Here is a 7694-nt window from a genome sequence, read left to right on the forward strand (position 1 = left end):
AACAGACATGCACAGTAGTTGATCCAAACTTCATCCATCTTATTTTAGCCCTACTTTGAACCTCCATCATCCTCCGCATACATGATCCTACACTTGACAAAGGCCATATACCATGATCATTGGGAAACGGAGAGGGCAGGGCCCAGACAGCTCAAGAAAGTGCACAAAGCAGCTCTTCTTAAAAAGTCCATCTATGTTTTCCTCCTTCATAATACTCCTAAGTTCGTCAAAAGGTTTCCCCAACTGACATTTAAGTACAAGATCACCAAATACTGTATTAGGGTTATTCATCGGCATCACGACTCAAAACTTGTCAATACTAATGGTTTTGACAGAATCATGCTGGAATTTCGATATTATTTTATGCTCAATTGGTGAGGAGGAGTTATCATTTTCCTCGGCTTCATTTTGCCCTGACTGAGATTGTTCTGAAAGTTTCTCTGAATCTATCTGTACTCTAGCCTTTTTTGTTTGGTGATCGTAAATTGACCCACTTTCAGTTTCTTTTCTTTTGGGAGACATCTTTTAACTACAAACAAAAGAAAAACAAAAAATACATTGCATTTGATGTCTGCATAAATTTTTTAAAAAAGGTGAGACAAATTTAAATAAATTATTCTTACCACATAACCCAAAAAAAATACTTCAATGGACAACCCATCAGTTGGAACAGATGGGGAACCCGAATCTGTTTGAATACCTATTTAATATCTCCCCACATATATTTCACTTGTTGCAACAGGTGGAGAAATTTCAATAAATTATTCTATGCCACATTATAAGAAAATACTCCAACGGATAACCCATCAGTTGGAACAGATGGGGAATTTGTTTGAAGACCTATTTAATATCCCCCAACAGATCTTTCACCCATTGCAACAGATGGAACACCACCACCATAACCAATGCCACCAAAACCACCATCAATGCCACCAATACCAACACCAAGACCACCGACACCACCTCCAAAAAACACAAATACCACCACCACCAACAACAACCACCAACAACACTACAAACACCATCCAAAAATACCACGATAGTCAACAAAATACTGAGAGAAAAACTAGGGTTTTCTTGGGTGCTTCCTACTTTTAAAGCATCAAAACTCAAAATTGTTAACCCATTCTCGAAGATAATACAACTAAAAGTCTTTTTTTTAATCATTAACTAAAAATCCCTATTTTTTAGAATAAAGAAAAAATGTAGAACTCTTCTCGAACTCTGTTCCATGCAAGGATAGAGAAAACAACGGATACAAGCGGGAATTAAGTCAAAAAAAACAACTATATGTAGTCGTAAATGGGTAGAAAATCGACTTGTTTTTAAGGGTTGAGCAATATGTTGAGTAGTTGTTGTTTATATTGTTGAGAGGGAGAGGACACCCCGAGAGAGAGAAAGAGAGAAGAGCGAGAACTTAAGATTTAAAATGAAAAGTTTTTTGCGCAAATGGATGATTTGTAATTTTGGAAAAGAATGACAAGTTTTAAAATTGCTAATTTGGTCCGAATTGATCTTAATTAATTTTAAAATTTTTAAAAGATATAGTTTTTAAAACATTGAGTTAATGAGAACTCATTTCAACTCAGAGTGATCGATCGATGACTCGAGACGGGATGAACACAATACCAACGCCATACAATTGCAAAGACTCGATTGGTTTTGTAGTTAACCCTGCGAGCTCATTCATTCATCCCTAGTTCCACCTAAATCAACTTAGGTACTATCACTATCCTAACATTGAGTTGATGAGAACTCATTTCAACTCAGAGTGATCGATCGATGACTCGGGTTGGGATGAATGCAATACCAGCGCCATGCAATTGCAAAGACTCGATTGGATTTGTAGTTGACCCTGCGAGCTCATTTATTCATATCTAGTTCCACCTTAATTAACTTAGGTACTATCACTATCCTAACATTGAGTTGATGAGAACTCATTTCAACTCAGAATGATCGATCGATGACTCAGGTCGGGATGAACGCAATACCAATGCCATGCAATTGCAAAGACTCAATTGGATTTGTAGTTGACCCTGCAAGCTCATTCATTCATCTCTAGTTCTACCTAAATCAATTTATGTACTATCACTATCCTAACATTGAGTTGATGAGAACTTATTTCAACTTAGAGTGATCGATCGACGACTCGGATTGGTATGAACGCAATACCAATGCCATGCAATTACAAAGACTCGATTGGATTTCTAGTTGATCCTGCGAGCTTATTCATCCCTAGTTCCACCTAAATCAACTTAGGTACTATCACTATCCTAACATTGAGTTGATGAGAACTCATTTAAACTCAGAGTAATTGATCGACGACTCGGGTCGGGATAAACGCAATACCAACGCCATGTAATTGCAAAGACTTGATTGAATTTGTAGTTGACCTTGCGAGATCATTCATTCATCCCTAGTTTCACCTAAATCAATTGCAATGAAATCTGTTGCAACAAACGACTAAGTTGTTGAAAATTTCAAATAGGTACATCTATGTTGCAACAGATGACATATCTGATTTAATTAGCAAATAGATTTTTGCATCTGTTGTGATAGATGACTAAGCTGTTGGAAATTTTCAAACAGATATTTATCTGTTGTAACAGATGACATATTTGATTTTATTAATTATCAAATAAATATTTTTATCTATTGTCACAGATGACTGAGCTGTTGGGATTTTTAAATAGATATTTATATCTGTTGTAACAGATGACTGAGATGTTCGGATTTCTAAACAAATATTTATATATGTTGCAACAGATGACATATTTGTTTGAAAATCTTTTTTTCTCTTTTAATTTTAAAGCAAGAAGCTTCTGGTTCGAGTTGATAATATCAAGTAGTAGTACTTACTACTAAAGGCGGTAAAAAATATTTCTTGGATATCTCAAAAGTGAGTTCATTGAGCAGTCTTGTTTTGTCTTTTCAATGTCAGTAGTCTTAGTCTTCCTCGTGTTCCTCAAAATATTAATAAAATTAATAAATATTAATTAATGAATATTGAAAACCACCATGTCTACGTACACAATACATCTATAGAAATTATCTTATCTCTTCCTTCAGCTGCAGTTTATTTTATTCAACTCTCATCTTTTTCTCTCTCCTCTATAGGGTCACAGTCTTTTTTCTCATTTTTCTCTTCTCTTCTCATAAAGATCTTTTCGGATCTAAACCTATTCATATCTTTTCTCCATTTAAATTTTTGTTTTGATCCCCTTTTTTATATTAAGGTATGTTTCATTATTGCTCTTTCATTCTCGTCTTCTTCTTTGCAAGTTATTTACATCTGTTTTTTTTATTTAATTACTATTTACCCATATCATATTTATTAAAAAAATTTAAGGAACTTGTAAGTGTTGAATAAATAATCTGAGAATTTTTATTACAATATGAGAAAAAAGTCATTTGTTGGGAGAAGTTTAAAAGTCTTGTTGGCAGTATCATTTTTTTTTGTATATATTTTGTTTGTTTCATTATTATTGATGCAGTTATTGATGTTGTTGGTGGGGTTGGCGTTGTTGGATCTTGTGGTATGGTGTTGTTGATGGTTCTGGAACAAAGGATGTTGCTTTTTTGTTATTGATGATGTTGTTGGAACAAATGTTGTTGTTTCTTTTTTATTGATGTTTATGTTGTTGTTGATGTTGCAACAGATGGAGAAACTGTTAGAACAAATAAAACCACCAGAAAAGCTGGTTTGATGTATTCCATCAAACTCCACATCTGTTGCAACAGATGGATAATGTTCTTTTTGTGACATCAATTTTTTTCTTTTTTTTTTTATAGATATAAGGAACTGACAGTTGATCGACTTTTGACGGACTATCGCAAGAGGCTGCAGTAAAGATGGGATCGGAGGAATAAGCTGCTTGCAGATGAAACCACTTCATATGTAGGAGGTATGTATTACTGATAATGTTATCGTAGAAACACACACAGAGTGCACTAATTTTGTGGATGATGTTTTTCTTGATTAGTCATAGATCGTTCAAACAAGATGTCTGCAATTTTATGGTTAAGTTTGGTAGGTCCAAACTGATAAGGCTGAGGGAGCATGAATATGATTCTGATAGCCTCTTAAGATTTAATGTCGGTTGTTGCTCATGTTTATTTGTCAAGCATTGTGAAGGGATCTAGTTTTTGTGTCATTGTAAGGAGTTTCAATAGCGATTAGACTAACTTTTAGGGTGCATTGCACCCTTAGAGGGCCTTCGAATCTTAGCACTGCATCTAACAAGAATGAAAAACCAATATAGTTATTGCCCTGGCCAAAATTTATATGGCTGGGTTGCTCGCTCGGGGTGATGATTATATGCCAGAAGGTGCGGTAGGAGAATGCTTTCAAGGAAAAATAGGTGGTTGATGGAAGACTATATCATCTGAGAGCTAATTGAAGAAGAGACATACGGTATAAAGTAACTTCTAATGAATCTGGCCGGTAGAATTATCTTAACAGATGTGAAATCTGAATCAAGTGCAAATATAAAAGTGTATCCGGTAATGTAATTTCATCTGTTGTGTCTCTTAAAGAAAAATAATGCATCTGAACACTTTGCTAGGGAGCTGCATGGTCGGGAGTATCACCTAGATAGAAAATAGGAGAAGACCAACAAAGAAGCCTCACGGGCATCGAAGGTTGAAATGATGTACAACAAGTCTAGAAAACTTATGCCAACAACAACTGCAGTTAAAATAAGGAATCTAAGCGAAGGCGAAAATTTCTAAATTTTAAATTTCATCCCATGCTTTCTTGTTTGTGTTTTCGATCAGGTCCACTGTCATTGACCTGGTCGAAATAACAAACGAGATTGAAAGGCAAATAGAGTATCATTGCTTCCTTAGCAATATGGATATAATTGATTGTGTTTTCTTGCCTTGACATGCTTTCAACATTCTTTGGAGAAGATCAGATGCTTGCTATAGTATGTGAATCCCAATAATTTTCAAGCTTGCCTCCAACTTGTTGATTCTATATTCAAGCTAATCGTTGCCATCTTCGAAGTTGGTAAGGAGTTTCTCGTCTCTTGTGAACTCGATTAGGAACACTACCTTCAAAGTTGTGGCATTCTAAAAGCCCTTCAGAATACTTTCTTCAGAAGCCTTAAAGGATACATAGAGGGTCTCTGTGTTTGTTTTAGGTCAAAATGTGTTGATGCACGTTGAAGATGTGGTACCAATAGTTGAACAACACACTTTTATTGAGCGTTGCTCCATGCATCTTGCTTAATCAATTTGATAAATTAGTAAGCATGGAGTTACGTAATGTGTGATCTAAACCGGCTTTACCAAGCCTATCAAATGTTACATAACTCTAAGCTCCTTACTCTATCAAAAAAATATGTTCGAGTTAGTGCACAAATCGAACGAGCTCAATCTCTTAGCCTTTCTGCTGGTCGCTCTTCTTCAATATAGATGACAAGATATCTACTATGCAAAAGTCTACACCATCGCCAGACATGTTTGCCTGGAAGCAATTCTTCTGAAGATATTTGTTGATGTCTTCTGAAGAATTGCTCCCAGGCAAGCATGTCTGGCGATGGTGTAAACTTTTGCGTAATAGATATCTTGTCATCTATATTGGAGAAGAGTGATCAGTAGAAAGGCTGACAGATTAGGCATTTTTTATTTGTGCACTAACTCGGGCATGTTATTTTGATAGGGTAATGAGCTCGGAGTTACGTAACGTTTGATAGGCTTGGTAGAGCCGGTTTAAATCACATGCTATGTAACTCAATGCTTACTAATTTATCAAATTGGTTGAGCAAGATGCATGGAGCAACACTCTATAAAAGTGTGTTGTTCAACTATTGGGACCAGATCTTCAACGTGCATCAACACATTTTGACCTAAAACAAACACAGTGACCCTCTATGTATCCTTTAAGGCTTCTGAAGAACGTGTTCTGAAGGGCTTCTAGAATGCCACAACTTTAAAGGTAGTGTTCCTGATCGAGCTCATAAGAGACGAGGAACTCCTTACCAACTTCGAAGACGGCAATGACCAGCTTGAATACAGAATCAACAAGCTGGAGGAAAGCTTGAAAATTATCGAGATTCACATACTACAGCAAACATCTGATCTTCTCCAAGGAATGTTAAAATCATGCTAAGGCAAGAAAACACAATCAATTAATCCATATTGCTAAGGAAATAATTATACTCTATTTGCCTTTCAATCTCGTTTGTGGTTCCGATCAGGTCAACGGTAGTGGACCTGATCAAAAATACAAACAAGAAAGCATGGGATGAAATTTAAAATTCAGAAATTGCCGCCTTCGCTTATTTTCCTTATTTTAATTGCAATTGTTGTTGGCGTAAGTTTTCTAGACTTGCTGAACATTATGTCTACCCTCGATGTCTGTGAGGCTGCTTTGTTGGTCTTCTCGTATTTTCTACCTAGGTGATAATCCCGACCACGCAGCTCCCTAGCAAAGTGTTCAGATGCATTATTTTTCTTTAAGAGACACCACAGATGAAATTACATTACCGGATACACTTTCATATTTACACTTGATTCAGATTTCGCATCTGTTAAGATAATTCCATCGGCCAGATTCATTAGAAGTTACTTTATACCCTATGTCTCTTCTTCAATTAGCTCTCAGATGATATAGTCTTCCATCAACCACCTATTTTTCCTCGAAAGCATTCTCCTACCGCACCTTCAGGCATTTAATCATCACCCCGAGCTAGCAACCCAACCATATAAATTTTGGCTAAGGCAATAACTATATGGTTTTCCATTCTTGTTTGATGCAGTGCGAGGTTTTGAGGGCCCTTTAAAGGTCCAATGCACACTTAAATTTAAGTCCAATCGCTATTGGTTCTCTGCAGTGACGACAAATATGGATCCCTTCTCAAAATTTAACACGCATAAACACGAGCACCAACCGTCAGCAATTCATAACAGGGTATCTGCACCATCTTCATGAGGTCCTTAGCCTTATCAATTTTGAACATATCAAACTTAACGGTACAATGTAGGATCTTGTTTGAATGATCAATGCTAATCGGTTAAAAACTGCATTCACAAAAATATTGTACTTTATGTGTGTTGTCCCGGTAACCTTATCAGTAATACATACTTAATTTCCACACATATGATAGTGGATCCATCTGCACGCACCTTATTCTTCCTAGACCATCTATGGCTTAAATTGAATAAACTGATGACTAGCTTGTTGCAACAGATAACACATCTGTTTATATTGTCAAACAATTGGAGATATTTGTTACGACAGTTGATCAACCTGTTGCAGAAATTAAACAGATATATACATCTGTTGTAAAAGATTGCCAGTATGTTGTAAGTTATCTCACAGAAAGAATATATTTTACAACAGATTACCCATCTATTAGATTTATTTTAAAGCAATTTTCTTTTCTATCCGATATACAATAATTTATAAATAGGTCCCTCCTTACAAATATGGATGATCCAGATTCGTACAAGAATATTCATATCGAGTCCTTGCGTAAACTTCAAAGGCAGTTTGATGAACTCCAGAGAGATTTGGCTGATTTCGGAGCAAGGCTGCCGGATGAAAAATGTTTGATTGACAATAATAATAGTAGTAGTAATAATAATTAGGTAATGTTTTTTATTTTAGCGATTATTTTCCTCCTTTTGTATATCAAATCTACCCAAGGAATTCAAAAATCTATGAACATTCATTTCATTTTGTTGTC

The sequence above is a fragment of the Capsicum annuum genome, chromosome 6, assembly GCF_002878395.1.
Source record: "Capsicum annuum cultivar UCD-10X-F1 chromosome 6, UCD10Xv1.1, whole genome shotgun sequence".
Taxonomy (NCBI): domain Eukaryota; kingdom Viridiplantae; phylum Streptophyta; class Magnoliopsida; order Solanales; family Solanaceae; genus Capsicum; species Capsicum annuum.